The sequence below is a fragment of the Diadema antillarum genome, unplaced genomic scaffold (genome assembly GCF_040938485.1).
Source record: "Diadema antillarum isolate AM-2024a unplaced genomic scaffold, OU_Dant_1.0 seq00000447_RagTag, whole genome shotgun sequence".
NCBI classification, from domain to species: Eukaryota; Metazoa; Echinodermata; class Echinoidea; order Diadematoida; family Diadematidae; genus Diadema; species Diadema antillarum.
The window spans coordinates 725,655-746,536 of NW_027271421.1; the positions used below are offsets into that span (position 1 = coordinate 725,655).

Below are 20,882 nucleotides of genomic sequence, written 5' to 3' on the forward strand. Positions count from 1 at the left end.
TTAAACTTCACATGAACTCATCATCTATAGCCCAGAATTATCAAACCGAGTTAAAGCTACTCACAGCCTCTCCCTGCACGCCGGGGGGTCCAGGTTGCCCTGGTGGTCCTTGTGCTCCCTGCATGGCGGAGAAGAGAAACCACAGTTTATCATTTCTTAAAATCAGACAGAATTACGGGCAATAGAATCGCGATAATGATGGGCCAAACGTTGAATTCACACCATAATCGATTTAGGTCATCAGAACACAATGTTAATACCAAACAGTTTTGGCAAGATTATGATGCCTGAGACATCCCCGATCTCTGCAGACAATAGTCCACAACAGACTACAGCGGCAGAAAGATGCAGACATTACATTAGTGGACACAGTGCATAGGATATGTACTATCATCCTGAGAAAGTTGTTATGACAATACAGTTTTAACACAAAACCAGCAACAGGAAAAAAAAATCACAAAATATTTCTGCTAACATCTCAGGATTGTTTTGCTAATTATAACGACTCAATACCGAATGTTTTGATCCCTTGAAAATCATACTGAAAGCTCTGGTCCCTTTGCGTTGTTGCCATGGTTTCCACTTACCTTCTGTCCATTTGGTCCAGGAGATCCTTCTTTGCCAGATGAGCCCTGTAAGAATTCCAATCAAATTTTTCATACTTTGATTACCAATGTTTGAAATAAATATCCGCAATAAGGAAAGTAATCCCATCAACATCAAATAATCACATTCCTGAATCATCTTTACAGTATCCAAATTCTCAGACACTACTAGAATTCGGCTATCTATACCGATCTATAACGATAGATTAGAAGCCACTCCTTTTAGCGCAGTGTGTTCGTTATACATATAACTAGATTGAATATCTTATTTTCACGGGGTTTTTTTATGACTCATATAGAAATATTTTGTCAGATTTTTGGATGAGGCACAAGGTATAAGAGACTCACAGTTGGCCCAGTCTTTCCGTCATTTCCGGCCGTTCCATCTTCTCCAGGTGGACCCTGCAAACAATGAGAAAAATGTCGCAGAATAACAATTGTAGCAACCTTTATTAACATGATGCCTCAAACCAACATATACTTGCATCGATCTGTTATAATTATTTCAAAAGCAATTTCCATAAGATGATTCCTAATTAGGCCAATTGTTATTAATATTTCATGTTGATTTGTTACATTCGCTATGTGTTACTGATGATCTTTCCAACCATTTGGTTTTCTTCACGCTTTTGTTTGATCAGTTAATTAGCCCTAACATTTGAAAACTCCTGATAAGTTTGTAATCCTACACTTGATACATGATATGGTAATAGTTTTTCATTCTCTCAATCTTGTCTGGGTCAGCGTGAAAAGAAACTCAAAGTATATAGGTAGATAGAGGGCGCTATTTCAACTCACATTCACTCCAGCCTGTCCTGGGGTTCCCGGCGTGCCTGGGGTTCCCTGGTAAAGATAGAAGCAAGAGAAATCATAAATACATCCACTCACGAGTCAACATGGCTGTTTGCAGAATATCAACAACTTGACTGTGAGCCCCACACCATACAAGACTGCTTATGTCCAGAAAAGACTTATGTTGTTGTGTTTATACGTATAAATCATTTCATAAGATACATTTCAGATTTATTTCATTCATGGGATATAGATATACGCTCAAGAGATGAACAAACAGAAAGGGCTACAAAGAATGCTCTCGACATCATGATTAACTATCACCTAGCCTTCTCGATTCCTTTTATTTGTTTCTAATTTTTATCATGACATTTAATAAGGACGACTTACTTTACACTTAGATAAAACAGACAACACAACAGAAAATATAAGGACATGATTGGCAACAGCATCAGATTTGGAACAGTTACAGACAATAAAGGACAATAAAGTCAAGTGGAAGTTCGGCGAAAAATAATTATTTAACATACTATTCCATGTGCCATGATTACGCTACTATCGTTTTACATTCTGCAAGCCCTGTAATGAAGTTCAACTTAATACCATGCATTGAGTTGGGTATTCTGTGATATGCCTACTCAACGCGATCAACCATACTGCATTAATGCATAGAGACTATTTATAATGATAAAGAGGAAACTGGCATCCTAATCTTAAGGGTGTGCCTGTCGATGACCCGGAAGTAAACTCACCCTGCTTCCAGCATCACCTGGTGATCCTGGAGCTCCCTGTTCACCAGTGTCACCCTATATGGGAGAGAGGGGAAGAAACACATCATATTGGTAATAAAAGAGTCACATCTCTTTTCGCAACAATATTAGATCAAGACGGAAGCTAGCATTGTTGCACGTGGTGGTATATGTTGGATGTTTGTTTAAGCCGTGCCTATCCTTCCTCAGTGACAGTTCTTCTTGTCCCGGTGGACACTGTTCTTCACCACCATGGGTAAGATGAAAGTACCTGCATGTAGCAAATTCATCCTTGTGTCTGTGTGAGTTCTTGTGTCTTCACTGTCGTTTTTTAATCATAGAAGAACCCTTTGTACTGATCCTCACTGAACATCGTTAATACAATAGTATTAAAGGTTGTCCTTTATACTGTCAGATATAAATAATGTATGCTGGAAAAGGTGCTGAAACACAATAACCCCATAGGCTTTTATAACTAGGTTCACGGTATACATGATGTGGGTCTTGCAAAATAAAAATGCAAAATATAGTTTTTAGGTATGGTTATGAATAAATGATAGATTTGGGTATATTTTCATGTTTCTGGTTTCAATGCTTTGTTACAAAGCAAATATTTAGGTAATATGTCTTTGTCTCTTGGTTGTGCAGCAAGTGTTTCTTCTAGCATACCATAATGGATCCCGAGTACTGGCTGAATGAATAGTGGATGGAAGCGGATTCATTGTAAGGGAGGAGATATCAATAATGTGGGGTTTCACACGAAATTAATCAAAACAATTTGATTATGAAAAGAACAGACGAGGTTTTGAAGGTCAAGGGAAAAATTCTGCTAAGAGAATATGATTTGGTTAGAATCAAAATAACTCAATTAAGACTGTAAACATAATGAATAGCACCAGCTGTTACGGGGAAAAAATCATAATGCCGCTCTACAGAGGATTCATTAAAAGTGAGACAATACTGCCGACTATTGATTGTCGGGCAAACTACCTGTATGGACACAGTCATACAGATGGTTCATGTCACATTATGTCTCTCTGTTACGTTGTTTTGGAATCATTTCTCAAAACCATGCATGTAGTCGGTATAATGTAGCTTGTTAACAGGAATACTTACCATAGCGCCGTTGAGTCCTGATGCTCCAAGTAGACCTGGAGCTCCTTGGATACCCTGCAGAGGAGATGGAATACTAGTGTCAAGGTGAGGCGGAAGGAATAGACCCCCGGTAGATTGGGATTCTTCCTATGATCTCATGCTATTAACCAACTTTCTCTTGACATTGCTATATTTACGCTACGAATTCAACTTCATTTGATTTTTTTTTCTTATGCTGTTGCTGAAGAATGTTTTAAACAGCATTATCATGGTGACTATTTGGTATCTGAAAAATTGATCAGTTTTCAAATGTACCGTCACAGCTCTTAGACATTTTATTGAATATAATCTACGGCCCCGTCAAACAAAGGTCCTTCGGTTGATCAATTGAAGATAACGTTAGTAGATAAGGGGCGGATCCAGGAATTCCGTAAAGGGGGTGGGGGCGCAGTACAGGGTTGCGCACGCGGCCCCATACTTTTCTTTTTATTTCTTGTGTTTTAACATAAAATAAAGAGCCCCCCCCCCCTTCCTGGATCCGCCACTGGTATGCGGGATAGTTATAACAACCAATGATTATGATATGATGTGTCGCATTCAGTTTGTCACATCCGGAATACCATTCAAGGATTTATAACTTGATAATGAAAGCATGATGTAAAAGGTACGTACAGGTTCACCCATTGGTCCACGCGATCCCGATGGTCCAGTCAAGCCGGGTTCTCCCTGCAGATTTCATGAGATCAATGCCACGACAAATATTCATTAAATGGGATGAGCACTCGCTTGAATATTGAAGTGTGTGTTTTAAAAGTCATTCACAAAATCATCGTCATGCAGTGAAGTACGTGATATTTTCGTGTTAATATTGTATAATATGTGTGTTAGGCAGAGAAAAATGAAGATTTCTTCTGAAAGCAAATAAAAATAGTTTAAGCAACTCCTTACTTCTTCTCCGAGGCTTCCTTGTGGTCCAGGTTCTCCGGCTCCTCCAACTTGGCCCTGTGAATGAAGCAATCAACAGGTATACGGCTTAAATGAAGCAACTATAGCTGAACAGTTGATATCACAAACAATCTTTAGTTTATGCTACATAAGGAGTTCAAACAAAAGAGAGGGGATTTACGAAGTTGTCTTCACAATTGAAATAAATGCATGTGACATTTGCCTCAATCAAGACTTAGCGCATGAAAGACTGCAAATCTGGTGGAAGACGTTTAAATTTCTTTAACTTATCACGAATGAGACCGAGTACGAAATATTGTGACTTTTTATCTGTGATAACATCCTTGAAACTTTGAATTTGTGAAATTCACCGAGTATTATGGAGTATTATGCAAATCATGCTCTCAGACTTACCCTAGCTCCAGCAGGTCCACGGGCTCCAGCAATTCCAACAAAGCCAGGAATACCCTGTCATGAGAAAAACGAGGCAAATTTCTTACTCACTGGTCGTGTGTTACATTGTAGAAATAGGACAATCTTCAATTTGTTACAAGAAGCCTTAATTAGAATGGTTTCTATGTTGAAGTGTTGTCTGTTAGAAATATCATTGGTCAAGCAAGGATAATAGAAATGTCATTGGTCAAACAAGGATAATAGAAAAATAAAGAAAATACTTGCATGACTTATAGAGTTTGACTGGTATGATTTAGGAAGTTAGAGCACTAAAATCAATAGAACATTAACGAAGGAAATGTAATGATTATACTTCTGAGGTCAAATTTCAACTCGAGATCATGTAAATCGCACGATCATAGTGAAAATCAACTCATGATGAATATATTTCCTCAAAGTTGATAAAAAATGGAAGAGAGACTAGCCTTATATTGGGGGAGGAATAACGTGGTTGTGCGATGAATCATACTATTTAGGAATAGATTAATTCTGCTAATGAGATCAATCTCGAAAGATACAAACCACATCTCCACGCTCTCCAGGTATTCCGCCGATGCCAGTAACACCCTGTCAAATACAAAGAGGTATTTCATGAATAGTCATTCAGATTTACAAAACTAGATGAAATATTTCAAGAGATATAAACATGTCAGTCTCTTCAATATGATTATGACTGAAAACATATCTTCATGATAGCTGATGTTGTCTGTCTGTTGACAACAGATATGGGTGTGATGCTATTGGAATTTATTCAGGTATAGAATAGTCCCGACTTCGCCATATCATCGAGTAGGGGTAAACTTCCTAAGCGTGTTGGTGATAGCAAAAGATGAAATGAATTTTGTCTCCTAAATACACAGGTCCACGCCTCTTGTTGTATGACATTTTCTTGAGATGCAAAATTTTTATTCATTCCTTTCTTAGGCCCTATCAGAGAAAAAAGTGGTCTTCTTTGTACCTGAAATTAATCAAACTCATAAAGTAGATTTTAGTTATGTTGAAAATTCAAATATTTGCTTAAGATATTGTGCGGTCTTTTGAAGACCTGCCATAGGTTTGCCTTACACTGAAGGTCACGTGGAAAGCCACGTGGTATGTGACGTCATTCATACCTGTGGTCCTGTGGCTCCAGCCATGCCTGGCCTTCCTACGCCACCGGGAGTGCCCTGTATCACAAGTCAATAGGGTGCATTGATTAGCAACAATCAGATCTAGACATTAACACTTGACAAGCACATGCCGTACTCGAATACACAATATGGTGATCATGATTTTTGTGTGTGTGTAATTAGATGAATTTAGAAATTTTAATGCTGTTTGACACTCAATCACAGGTATGCGATCGTAACAAGTATTATGTTATAGGGCTATCTGATGATTGACGTCAGTTTTCCTCTCTTGCCATCTTCAGTTTTAACTCGAATAGAACCTCTAAGCTCCTTCATGAGGTTTGTTAAACCTGATTGTTAAACCTTGTTAAACCTGATGGCATCGAGGTCCGCATGGAGGCCGGTCCCCTAAAGTTCCACGATTTTCAACTGAGCGCTCGACCCCGGGTCTCGTGTTGATTTTTAGAAAGGCTTCATGCAACGATAACTGCCCAAGGAATGCACATTTCATTCAAGTTATTGATTCTTCAAATCAACTCAATTCACCTTATCGAAAATTATAGAAATGGATTGTATTGAGGTGGAAACAAGATGATCCACAGCATTTGTATGGCGCCATTTATATCTGTTTTTTGTTTTTACATATTCAGAGATCAAGTAAAAAAAAAGACAAAATTAAGACAAACTTACCATGATTCCAGTGGAACCATCCTCTCCGTTATTTCCTGGTACTCCCTGCAGTGAGGTCAAATTAATGAGAGTGATCAACAGTGTGTCATATCAGCTGTGGCAAAATTTCTTTGACATCTATGCGTCGTTAATGACTAAACGATCTTTCTGACCCGATGAAGCCTGAAAGCACGAGATATCAGTCCAGCATGTGTGCATATAAGTGTGCATATAATCTGCGAAGTATATCGTGTTTGACCATGGAGGTGGGAAGACAGGTCTCTTCCCACCTCCCTGGTTTGACAATAAAAAGCAACGTCTATCTTCCCTCGATTATTACAGTGATTATAACTAGAGAGTGTGGATTTATTTACCCGCACATACTTGGATTGTCCTTTTAGTCCACGACAGAAAGAAATTCAATTCAATTCAATTTTTTCAATTCAATGTGGTTTATTGTGCAAATATATGTATACAAGATAACAATCCAGCAGCTCGAAGGCTGATACTGTTGTTTTATATCAGACTCATAAAAATGAAATTAAAATGACACTGATAATATAAGCATACGTGAAAATCAAAAAAGAAGAAGATATTATACACATCAGACCTGAAATGAAGCTATGATGAATTTTAGAAGCACAGTCTCACCCTGAAAATCAAAATGCAATCAGTTACCATGGTCGCACGGCTCGAATAAATACCCAAGTCAGCAGTCGTGAGTACTTAAAAAATAAGGGTAGCTGCGTGATCCACATTCATTTAACCATATACTGTAGCGCTTGTCATCTAAAACCAAACTCGCATTTTGTTGACATTCTTCATAAGACGAGCTGGGTGCTGTACAGTGAAGGAGACGCGACTTTGAAATAGTATTCACTTTTCCCTATGCAGCTGATTATGGTAAAACTCTGTCGAGGGAATGCTTGTTCAGGTGTACTTACAGGGGCTCCAGCGCTGCCGGGTTTTCCACGCTTTCCGGTCTCTCCGACTAGACCTACAGTCCCAGTCGAACCTTGAGCACCACTGGTTCCAGTGACTCCCTGAAAGAGGAACGAAGTAAGAAGAGTTAACATTCTCATTGCATAAACGTGAAGAAGAATTTATCCTCTAGGAAAGCTGCAATACCTGAACGAAACGTTGTTTGCTCGTTTTCATTAATCACGGGATAGAAAAAAGCAGGCTGTTTTTCAGTGATGCCATGATATTCATAATTTTCAGACTGCTCTTTTTTTAAACCCCAAATAATAAACATGTGACAGTCAGAATTATAAAAGCCTGAAAATCATAAATAGAAAAGGGTATCTTCCATAATCTTTGGATCTTTTATAGCATTGTGTCGAACCAATGTTACCACTCACTTGATTGCCTGTTGAGTTTATTGCTCATAAATCTCAAGATTATCACCTTCTCCAAGTTCTGTTGTCGGAATAGCATTAATACCTTTACCTGTCCAATTTTGAACTGTGTAAACTGAGATAGTTAGTGACTTTACAAATACAAGTGAGTTTCTTAAGGAAAACGGTGAGGTCTGTTTGAAATAATTTCATTTCTTCCAACTGACCTTGGCTCCCTGAAGTCCGAGTGCTCCTGGCAGTCCTTGAGGTCCAGTCCTTCCCTATGGAATGGCCAACGAACATTGTTTTTAGACTCACTTATTAGATCATAACAAATCAATGTCACATCTGACAAGACTTTAGAATGACGAGGGAAATAAAGAGAAATGGATTCCTAGCAAAAGAACAACAAAGGGTGCACAATATCATAACAATACTTCTTGACAACTTAGAAAACATGTTTGGTATGCCTTAATTTGTGTCCAGTGTTTTATCACATTACAGTGAAATAAGACGACATGATAAATGGATATTATGCAGAGATATTTAAAACAGAATTTTGGGGCCCTATACCTCAACATCTACTAGCACCAAAGTATGTCTAAAGGCGACTAGCAGTGATTCGAGGACATAACAACGTTTTGTACAATGATTTGCTATCATAATATCTCAATTTTTCATGGATTGTAAAGGAAAACTGCTATTGAAAGGAAGATTACGTCATCCTCTTCCAATCCGTGTCAATATGTAGGCCCTTCAGAAAAATGAAAAGAATTATCCACGGAAATGAACTTACGGTAGAGCCCTGTGCGCCCTGCTCGCCAGTAGTTCCACGTTGTCCCTGTAGCCGCAAACAAGCAAAAAGACAAATTACGATAATCAGCCGCCTTCAGTAGGACGAATACATTGGTGCAGGTCGACAAAGACTGTCTGGCTGTAAATTGTCGTTCATTCAAGAGGTGGAGCAATTTATCTGGGTACATTGTAACTTGATTCATAGAGCAATATCTATACTGTAGACAAACTATAGATTTCTCCTTTTCTTTTCCAGTTGGTGATATCATCACAAAAATGAAAGAAGAAATTGAAAGAGCACACAGAAAGCATTTTCGACGAATGGCAAGTATTCAAGTGAGTCATATACTGTAATTTACAATGGGGCAATGATACGTACGGCTGGTCCCTTTGGTCCGGTTGAACCTGTAGCTCCAGTCAAACCACGTGCTCCCTGTGTGGGACAAAAGGAAGGAGAAGAAGAAGAATTTCTGACTCTGTGCAAAACACATCGTTGACACAACCATCATTATAGTCCTGGTGGCAATGAGACGATAAAAGAAATCTACTTTGATATACACAATAACAATACGACATAATCACAAAGTTGTTGAACATCTAATAGAAAAGATGAATATCTCTCACTCAGGACGAGTGATTAAGATGCAGATGAATTGTGTGTGATATTCATTATCAATGTACTCAATGTACTCAATGTATCAATGTACTGCAGGATATATCAGCATGCGAAGTTTGTTTCCTGCTTACTCCCTCTACAACACTCCACGTCCTGTCGAGTCACGGAGTACCTATTGTAGGATTGCATCACTTGTGTTCGGTGCCTTTAATTAACAGTAATCCTGCTTTGCGAATGAACGTCTGGAATTGGGTCCAGCTCCTTTATTCAAGCATTTCAAACTTACAGTATTTCCGACCGCTCCTGCACTACCAGGGGCGCCGTCAAGACCAGATGCACCGGCTTCTCCCTGGTCTCCCTGGGCTCCTCGCCTGCCCATTCGTCCCTGCAACGCAGTCCAGCACGATATTGAAATGTCATGATATTGCCAATACTTTCATAAAATAAGCAAATGTACACAGCCATTATTATCATTTATCACACCTACTATCATATGCTAAACTAAATGCTTAACATTCAGGATCTAGGTCAGGTAGACCATAAATTACCTTTGTGCATTCCCATTTATGAGATACAAACATAAACACACCCCTATCTATCTATCTATCTATCTATCTATCTAAAAATATCTATCTATCTATCTATCTATCTATCTATCTATCTATCTCTCTACAAATATCTATCTATCTATCTATCTATCTACAAATATCTATCTATCTATCTATCTATCTATCTATCTATCTACAAATATCTATCTATCTATCTATCTATCTATCTATCTATCTATCTACCTATCTACCTATCATGTACATCATTATATACGGTGTATGTATATGTTAATGTGGAAGATCAGCAGAGGTTATAATCAGGGAAACAGGGGTGTATATCAACACGTAACTCACAGTCCATCCCTTGTGTCCTATCGCTCCTGGCATTCCTGGAGTTCCGGGGGCGCCCTGCAGGGTTGTCAAACGAAAACAGTATTATAGGATGAGAAAAAAAACTTAGAATGTGTAGAAAATATAACTAAAGGAAAATCATTATTAAGATCTTGTTTTCGAGCCCGACAATAAAATACTGAATTAATAAACAGTCCTCACTTGTGGTGATTGCTTTCCGTTTACACTGTTCTTGTTTTTGACCGATCTTGTGACTTTATTTTCTTCAGCTGTTTATAATATTTTGTTGAATTGCTGTATAATAGTGGTTTCATCTGATGCACACAGGTTCAATTAACTACATACTCCAGTGTGCCAGCATGAAAGAAAAGGAAAAGGTGATTACGAAGAGTCAATGGGATATCACAACCAAGCTCACTCACACTTCTTCCGTTCTCTCCAGCAGGTCCAAGTTCTCCAGCGAGTCCATTCTTGCCCTATAGAATACAAAAATAAGATAATACTATTTAGCTCAGTATTACGAAATGAGCAATCTGACAGTACTTATGAGAAGAACATCATACTTTAGAGAGTAAAATTATATATGTGTGCATGGTTGAGGCACACACACACACACGTTAACACCCCCGGCCCACACCCACAAACATATATATCTGAAATTAAATGGGGAAACATTATGTTCCTAGGCCAAGAACAATTCAGCTGTCAGTTTCAGTATGATTATGAGCTTTTTGATTTATCATATTTTCTATTAGCTTGAGGAAATTAATAATAGAAATAAACTGAAATTACACATTCTTATTAACACATATATGAATTGGGACAAGAAATTGAAACAATTGTCACTTGAAAAGATCGTATGATTCTCTCTCTCTCTCTCTTTCTTCGCCTCTTTATCTCCCTCTAATAATGGAGGGTTTTGGTTCCGCTCAATGTACAAAGCGTATCGAATAAAGACACAACGTGTGATTTCAATTAAGGCTTGACTTGAGGTAAAAATCTTGAATTGACATTCTCTCCCCAGTGACGAAACCCATCGTTTTAGCATACACTGAGACACACAGGAAAACACAAATCTATACACAGTACACAGACCAGTAAGTTAAATCTCTCGTGGACTCTTAACACTGCAGATTTGAACGTGGCTGTAGAAAAGCCTTGCTAATAACACAGAATGTTTAGCCTCCAAGCTTCACTTTCTTACAGAGGTCAACTGGTGTATGTATCTATAGCTCTATGACAATGTTACCGCATTCCTTGTCGTGTCAAGAATGTTGCGTCTTCTATTCTTCATATACATTGATTGTCATTCATAAGAACAACAACTGTTTAAAATGAATGAAGGACACTTACGTCTTTGCCATCAAGTCCGTCGTCTCCTCGTGAGCCGCGGGGACCACCGATTCCCTAAGACAAGTATGAGTAAGGGAAAGATAGGACTTAGACGAGAATGACCAACAATATAATCATACACTAATATTGACATATGACACAGGTAAGGAGAAAGAGGAGAAAGTGTGACGCATGTAATCCACATTATATCTACCAGTTTACATGGTGCGATTCGACATGACAGTCACGTGCTTTCTGATATTTTTTTTTTCGTTATCCCGATCTGGAGTAGGACAAAGGATTATATTTCAGTATCATCCACTATTGATGGGCTCCAATTCGATGTTAAACAATAGCTTCTTCTCACTGTCCTTAGAATCGGGTTTTGATTATCTGATTATGTACGATTCAATACGATTACACCCAACTTGTTTGAACATCAGGAAATATACTTAGCTCAATATGTATGTATGTATGTATGTCAGTGTGCATATCATGATGTTGTATCATGTCAGAATGCAAATCATATGCATCTTGATGTTTTAGCAACCAAAATAAGAAATACTCGAAACCTACGATTTGTCCACTTGGTCCTGGTGCACCGGGCGGTCCTGGCATACCAACGGCTCCCTAAGGAGGAGAAAGAAACGACATTATCGCACAGTACTTTAGATTGAATCGCTATTACTGTATCATGAACTAGAAACGATGTCATGACAATGTCTAGAGATTATGACATATGTAGATTGTTCATTACATATTCACTTTCACACAAACGTAATGAAGATTGAATCATGGCGTAATTAGTGTTTGAAGATGCCATAGCACCCTTTTCTTTCCTTAGATTCACTCTGTAGCCATGGATTTCTGGTAGTAATAAGGGAAATTATTCTTCAGTGAAGCTAATGATTCCTTTCCTAACATTCCATCTATCTTTATCACACGAAACAGCTAGAGTAACCTGACAGAGTCAGCATGACAGATTCTTTTATTAGTTTTAATGCTGTATATATTTCTATTATGAAAACAATTTTGCATACAGTGACAGTTAATGTAATCCATGTAGAATATTTAGAGAATGCTGTATCTACCCTTGATCCACGAGTTCCTGCGTAGCCGGGAGATCCTGGTCGTCCCTGTGTGGTAGATCAGGAAAAGTGATTTTCAAACCTGTTGTACATTAACACTCATGAATGCATTAATCAAACTGCAGTGTTCAGGAATATGACAGGACTTTGCATAGGTTACTTAAAACGAGCAGTTTGATGGACAACGATTCGCACGTGATGTACTCGTTTGCAAACATTTATTCCATTCATGATTTAGCCAAATGTTACTACATACGAAATGATATTGACATTTTTGATAATATGTCATCATGAATGCCTGATAACGTAAACAGAAGATATATCTTCTGTATTCTGGTTATACCTTTCCTGAGGTGAGGAATCTCTGCTCTGACAAATCTAGGAAATTATAGGCGTAGGACAATTTCGAGAATGGGTGATGTCAACAAAAACCAAAACAAGATCGCAACATACTTTCCTAATATCATGAAGAAAGACAAGAATACGAAAAGTAAATAAGCAGCCTTTTGTTGTATACTTACGGGTCTTAGTGGTGTGTATGGGTAGGACATGGCAGCCCAGTTCGGTCCCTTCCGAGTTTGTGCTGCAGCAATTGCCTGAGAAAGTTAGTGACGGACAAAGAAGAAAATAGAAAGATAAATCGGCTTAAAAGTAAACTTCTGATACAGTCATTCACAAGATACGATAAAGTCATAGGAGACTATATGAATTCAATGAGAAAGTCATATTTTGTAGTTAGTATAGCCGATAACTCATAAAGTTATTTGATATCTTTAATCTATTGTTTAATCAATATATTTACAGAATATAATTATTAGGCTTACGCCTTGCAGATCTTCATAATGTATATGATGCCATGAGTGTTGCTCGATTCCTTTCAATTTGCATTATCCCTGCCTTCCGTCATCTTAAATCGCAAACAGAAAATGTATAATTTTGTTCAATTCATTGTTCATGGAAATAAGACACAATAAGAAAGCACCCAAATGTTGAACTGATACACAATTGAAAGAATACAGATAAAAAAGTTCAAACTGAGTGAGAAATAATGCCTATGAAATATTCCGTAAAAATGCAATAACAGGGACGTACTTAATAAGCAATACACAAACGCAAATGTACAAGTGAAGGGATTATCGAGAGTTTGAAAGGTGCTATTAAAGGATTATTGAGAATGGTTAACGGCAATGAAATATTGTATTACACTCTTGCTACTTTTTTTTTGATTGAATGTAAGTGTATTCCTTTTTCACGTAAGGGTCATGAGAATGATTCATATACCAAGGAGTGTATGTGTATTATGTCCGTGCCTTCTTCAAATCATACTCCAATAGACGGAGCTATCCTGCTCGACAGTCCTACTCTTTGCACATTGATGAATTAGCTCGTAATCATAACATAGCTATCCTTGACAAAGAGCTCAAACATATGACGCTTAATTAATGTGAAGTTGTAGACTACTCTGTTTGTTTGGAAATTGTTTAGCAATCCACTTTTTTATGAATTAGCTCGTAGTTAAAACACAAAATATCCTTGACGAAGAACTCAAGCAATATGACACTTAATGCGAAGTTGTAGACTACTGACTACTCTGTTCGTTTGGAAATTCTTTAGCAATCCACTTTTTGGTTTTGTAATACAGATGCTTGACTGCTAAGCCACGATGGAATATCAGTTACGTTCATACGCAGTTGCCACACTTGAAGGTCCACTCGTGAATTCACGTAGACCAGCTGGAATTCCTTCTTACCTCACCGGGGGGTCCGGGGGGTCCTGGGGGACCGGGATTTCCACGTCTGCCTCCTCGGCCATCATTTCCTTCTTCTCCCTGGTAGGTTTAAAGCACCATATATACATCACGTTAAAAGGGTTATCTTAATCTTCCTTTATGGTGAGATATCGACATCCTCATTACAAAGTAAAACTTAATCATATGAAAATGAGTCTGAAATGAAATGTATATATAAATGCACGAGTATAGGACTTACGCGGTCACCAGGGGGTCCCAAGTAGCCTTCGGGTCCTCGCTTTCCACGGTATCCCTGGAAGCAAACAAAATTAGACCATATTAGAGTTTGTCTTTCTTACTGTATTCTGACCCATTTAACTTTTAAACACTGGATGTTTAAAGGACAGAATGGGGCAACAAGCTAAAAGACGGAAAATTAACGTGCAGTTTATCGCAGTTAAAATGCGAGAGTACGTCTACATTAGAGAATAGTCTTATCACGATGGAAGCCATGTCCCTGTGGATGCGTTCATAGATCGTCAACTGTTATTACTTAACTGTAGGTACGTTATGTACTCACGAACTATAGTAATCTGTATAAAAGGGCACATATTTATGGATCGTAAAACCATGAGCACTTAATGAATAGATTATACTCTTATTTCCCTTGTTTAAGCATGCACATTTGTCAGCTGCTCATGATCATATACTTTTTTTTTTTGAAGTTACATTAACGACAAGTATGATCGCGGTAATGCTGCCATTAGTTTTAGTTTTCCAGAGTTAATTCGCGAAAACTGCGATAAACATCCCTTGTTAACATCACGGAATATCATAGGATTTGCATCGTATTTACTATCACATTGTATTTCGTCAATTGGCGTGACTCATTTATCTATTATTTACAATGTTCCATCTTAATCGTCCACGTCAGAAGTAGATATGAAAGTGTCCCATCTCATGTGGAAGGATTGAGCTGGACCTGATTGTGGTGAGATCATTAACCCTTTCTGCACTAATATGTCAAATTGTGCACGGATTTTCAAACACACACTTATGGACAGAATACTGTACACAGAGGGTTAAAATGTCATCAAATTTTGTATCAGACTTTACCACACATTCAAAGAAAAAAGTAAACGCACAAACACCTCCATATATAAAGTAGAAAGTTTTTTTTACGCAGTCTTGTCAAATATTGTAACATAGTCTATTTGTAGACTCAATGATTACTTACTGGTGGTCCAGCAAGGCCAGGTCTTCCGGGTGGTCCTACCATGCCAGGCTAGTGAAAGGAAACAGAATAAATTGCTCTCAAGGTATCGTGTCTTTTGTTTCGGTATCTATCATTTTGAAGACAAGGTCAAAAATTCACATTAAACTCGCATGACAGCCATAACAGATGGACGATTTCTGGTAGTGAATAAGTGTCATAGATATAAACTTCACATTGCGGGGGGGGGGGGTGGGGGAGATCATATATATAGATTATACATGTAAAACTAATACATGTACAGCCCTGCTATCAAATGGAAGGGAGCGTCTTTTCTAAACTTAGGTTCAACAATGGCGATGGAAAACCTGTCAAATTCCTTAGACAGTATGAGAAAAAAGCAAACCGTAAAATATTTCCACAAAGAGGTATATAAGGGTCATTAATTATTATATGCATAATGAAATTACGGATTTAGTTTTCAATTTTAAAGAATTGGGATATTTTGCGGGTATCAATCATTATACATGTGATGACTCGCTCGTAAAGCGTGATAAGAATGTAAAATGAACTGTAATATCATTTGTCAAAGCTACAGATGTTTATTCAAAAGGGTCATGTGATTTCCGGTGATAGCAACAGTTTCGTTTCCTCTTTTGCTTGTTTATTTGTTCATTTTTTTGTGTGTGTTTATGTGGTTTTTGGGGGGGGCTTTTCTTTTGTTTTGTTTCGTTTTGCCATTTTTTTTTCTTTGGTTGGGGTGCGATGAAAATAGTGACGACTCGAGGTGTGGGCTGATACACGTACCGGAATCTCGAATGGCTCTCCCTTAGCTCCTTTAGGTCCTGGCCGTCCTTGCACCTGTGATTGTGACGTGATACACAATCGTTATTCCATTGTAACAAGAACTCCTTAAGATGTGCACTGCGCACGACGAGCGTATAGCTCTCTTTTGCTTGTCTTCCAACATATGTAAGATTCAATATTCTTGTCAGTTACGTTTACTCTGCCAACGCGTGGAAGGTAGAAGTGAAAGTACTGAAACTGTATGATGTGAATATCCTCCTTGTTCTTCCCTGAAATTTGACGTAAGATGTAGTCACTCAAATTCGACCGAATCATAGGTATCATAAACCGAAGTAGAGGTAGTCGCAAGAATTGAACGCAATCCTTTAATGTCTACCACAAGAGTTCGGAGTCTCGCTTCTAGCGATCCGATATTTTTTTTTGTTTTTTTGGTCCGATATACCCATTTTATTAGGGGGCTACATACTGCCTTTCAAGACACGTACGTTAGGTGTCTCGTTTTATAGCGTTTGTTTTAAAATCCACTGAAGTAAAATTTAGAAAGATTTGATTAATAGAAGAGTAATCGTTTCATTGCATAAATGGATTCTAAACGTGATGAATCATGCAAGAGGTGTTTAGCATGTCAATAAACCAAGTGTCGGAGAAAATAAACGGTTCACATTTGTAAAGTAAAAACATCAGTGTTGACTTACCGGAGGAGGCTCTGAAGTTGTTCGTATATCACGCAACAGATGCATTGTAGACGGGGAGAAAATATGAAAATTACATTTAATGATTTCATACAACAGGTGTTTTTTCTTATTATCATCATCATTGTACAATGTTATCTTTCTTATGGTCAGTTTACAAGATTACCTATTCTCACCTCTTTGTGTAGTTCTGAGATGAAAAAAAAACAACAACTACGTATATTTAGTCTTTGTCATCCAAAGTTTGTATCTGCGAATGAAAATTGCACATAAAGATGCAGAGTGGAGATTTGTCACATAGAGGTTAGAACATAAACAGCTGGGTTAGAACAGAAAACAAAATAATGCATGCAGCTATTCAGACATTAGACTTTGGGATATTTTCTCAGAACAAACGAGTATGCAGTAAGAATTAGTCCTGACAAAGTGAGTGAAAGGGGACCATCACATAGCTCTCTGTCAGTGGTAGTAAATCAACAATACGTTTGTGTTAATAACTAACATGTACAGAAAACAATCATCAAGTATTAAAACGGATAGGAAGGGATGGGTACATCAATATCCATGCAGGGATTATTTGACATGCAATGACAACAATAATCAAATAATGGTTGTGTCCTTCTCATGATTAGCTTCTCAACGTGCAAAGTGAATGAATGGAATTATTTTAGATCTGATGAGAGAGTTCTCTTTTTCGTTTTTTTTTCTGGTTGTGAGATATAATTTGTATTGGGCCCACGTGCTTATGGGGTGGGCATTAAGGTTCCTTTAAACGAACGTGTATACTATTAGGAGTAAGAAATACTTACGAGGTTTAGCACATTGCATTAATTTACAACTAGTGAGAGAGTCTTCACGAGTGCCTCTCATAGAGAAATCACTGGAAGCAGCCTGGTTCTTAGTCAGCTCAGCGCAAAGATAGTAGGGCTCCTGGCAGTTGACTTCAGAAGAGTCTACAAGGGCCTGAAGGTTGCGGAAGACAATGGTATCGCCAGAATCCAGGTCGCGGCTGGCATCGGCAGGATCTAGACTTTGTGTGCTAAGGATGTTGCGGCGACCGGAACCATCGTTGTTGTTAGCGGTAAACGTTTCCAGGCGCCACAGATTGTTGCCCGCAGCATCCCCTCCTGTAGGGTTGGAATTGACCCGGAAGTCGAATGATAGTTCGTTTGGTCCCTCATCCAGTTGGTCATCATCGTTCAGTTGGAGTCGAGTGTCGTCTATCAAGACGCCTGGAGGTGACATTAGAAGAAATGACAAGACTGACATGTAACTTTTTGCGTTACCACTTTTCAAAGCATGCACCTGTAAAGCAGATTTTGACGATAATGACGATTAGATTAGATGTTCATTAGGGTCTTCCAAGTTCCCACAATATTTTTAGCATAAATTCAAGCACAAAAAAGCCATACCTTCACAGTTAAGCTCGAAGCAGTCGACCAAGACGTCCTCATTGGGATTGGCCACCATCTCGAAATCAGGAGAGGCATCCCTGTCCTTACGCAGTTCGGAGCAGAAGTACCTTATCTCGTTGCAGGTCAAGCCAGTCATGTCGAAGTTGGTGTCCACTGCTCCATATCGGATGTTCTCCCCAGGATAGGCAGCCTTGTCTTTCTGGTACTGAGTGAAAGTGTAGTCCCTCTGAGGGTTGTATCGCTGACCGCGGCCATCAGGGAAAGAGCTGCCGAAAGTAGTAAGGCCCCATAGATTCCTACCCTGGGCTTTACCGCTGGATCGGTCAGCGATGGCGGTCATGTCGTACAGAATGCGGTTATTACGAGCTCCTTCCCTGACTATTCCATTCCCGAGAAGATTGGTCTCAACATCATTGATGATAACGGCTGCATGATAAATCAGACAGAAAAAAAAATGATTATACATAAAGTGATAACTCCGTGAGAATGCACCTCTCAGTAAAGTATAAGTAGTAGTAAACAGCGGGCTTATAATTTCTCTTTCGATTCGATGAAAACAACCTAAAGAAAAGCCCGCATTCTAGTCTTATGACAATCTGATAGTGACATTGTTGAAGTGTTCATTATCTCAATTTCATCTTTACAACAATCGGTCTGCTGCCATCTGTTACTGTGTTAATTACAAACTGAGAGATTGCGTCATGTCTACTGACAAGGCTGTTACACACAAGAATAGCAATTAATGTTTGAATGAGTTCTTAAAGATTATACTTTCGTTACTGTTTCTTGCAATTGACAGTTCATAAATATATTCTTTAATGACATCATCGTGTTTGGAGATAAAGATTCTTGTAATAAATTGACAAAACTTACGTCTACGACATGGCTGCTCCTTACAGCTAATGATGACATCACCGCCTCCTTCGATTTCAAATTCAAAATCAGGATTGGCGCGAAGTCCTTTGGAGAACTCGAGACAAAGGTATTTGTACTCAGAATCGCAGCCAATCTGTGACAGATCAAATTCAGTCTCGAGGTTTTTCAGCTCAAGTGGCGTGCCGCCTCCATCAGCTGGAGTGGAGGACTGTCTGCGGTTCAAAATTTGGCGCTTGTAACCCAGGCGAGGCCCTTCTCCCTGTGGGTTCTGTGCACCGAAGACGCCGATGCGCCACAGACCGTCCCCACTGGCGGGTCCGCTTTCAGGTAGAGTGCTCAGATCAACGTTAAATGTGACGTCATCGGGCTCATCAGCCCTTACTGGTCCGTTCGTCATGTCCCAATCCAGGTCATCGAAAATGATGCCTGCCAAAAGCATCATAAGATAACATCTTAGTTAACCTTGCACAATGTAACTGGCAATCGATACACACAGAGATAACAGCAGAGATAACACATTCTGTAGTTGGCACTGCGTGAAACCGTGATCTAATTTCATAATCCTTGTGTTATTTGACTGTGGAACGAATAAGCATCCTTCTGTTACCAAGCATAAGTTGAGATATCCAAACCATCATCAGTTTCCCAGTTCAGTTTGTCCTATTTGTCAAAACATATTATAGAAATATATAGGTACATGAAAGAATTACGTATTTCACGTGTAAACATTAACATATTTCGAGGTACATGTACAAGTGGAGGATACTGTAATCAATGACTACGGTTACGGCCTGGAAGTAACATAGTGTATAAGAAAATTCAAAAAAAAAAATCTAATTTGAACTGAAGGAGCAACGGCAGAAAGAAAATCTCTGAAGTCTATAGTTAACGCATCAAGTTAACGCATCAGAATAGGACTATTAAACAATGAGAAAGTAAATACGACTAATAGTCGCTATTTCCGATACACATGTGTAAATGATCCACGTGATCCGTTGGTGATTACTTTACACTAATGACCTATTTTCTGGGACCTTATGTGAAAGCAAACATACGTATTCAATGATCATTGGGTAAGTTAGCTGGGTAAGTGGATACAATACCAAAGCAACAATTATTTTTATTTCCTACATGAGAAAGGCGCTTCCTCACCCTTGCAAGCTCCATCGGGAACTTCAAAGCAGCTCCGCAGCACTGACTCGTCTGGTACTCCAGTGAACTTAAACTCCGGTTGAGACTGCTCGTCCCTGCTTAATTCGTTACAGATATATTTAACCTGTGGGCATTTAAGGCCCGTCATATCGAAGTTCGTTGCCAGGGGAACGAAGTCCAAAGTATCGCCAGATTGCAATACAGGGAGGGCAGCATGGTAGCCTGAGAGTACTTGGTCCTGGAAGTTGTTCTGAGGCCCGCTACCATCAGCACGCTCGCTACCCCACTGGCTCAGCCTCCACAGGTCGACACCTCGCACGGTTCCTGACTCATCGGTGGTGGAAGCTACTGAGTTGTACTGGATGGGGTTCTCTGCCTTGCCTTCATACAGCATCAGGTCAGACGGTATATTGGTGGGGCTGGACTCAAGGTTGTTCACTTCCACTCCTGTCGATTAATAATTACAAAGGGGGATATTCTGAGTAGATGTGGGTTTCATGAACATACACCGTAG

General features: G+C 38.9%; 1 pseudogene; it reads right to left on the reverse strand.

Moving 5' to 3' along the window:
• The window catches only part of LOC139732800 (uncharacterized), a 62,672-nt pseudogene that overhangs the window by 22,942 nt on the left and 18,848 nt on the right, over nt 1-20,882 (reverse strand).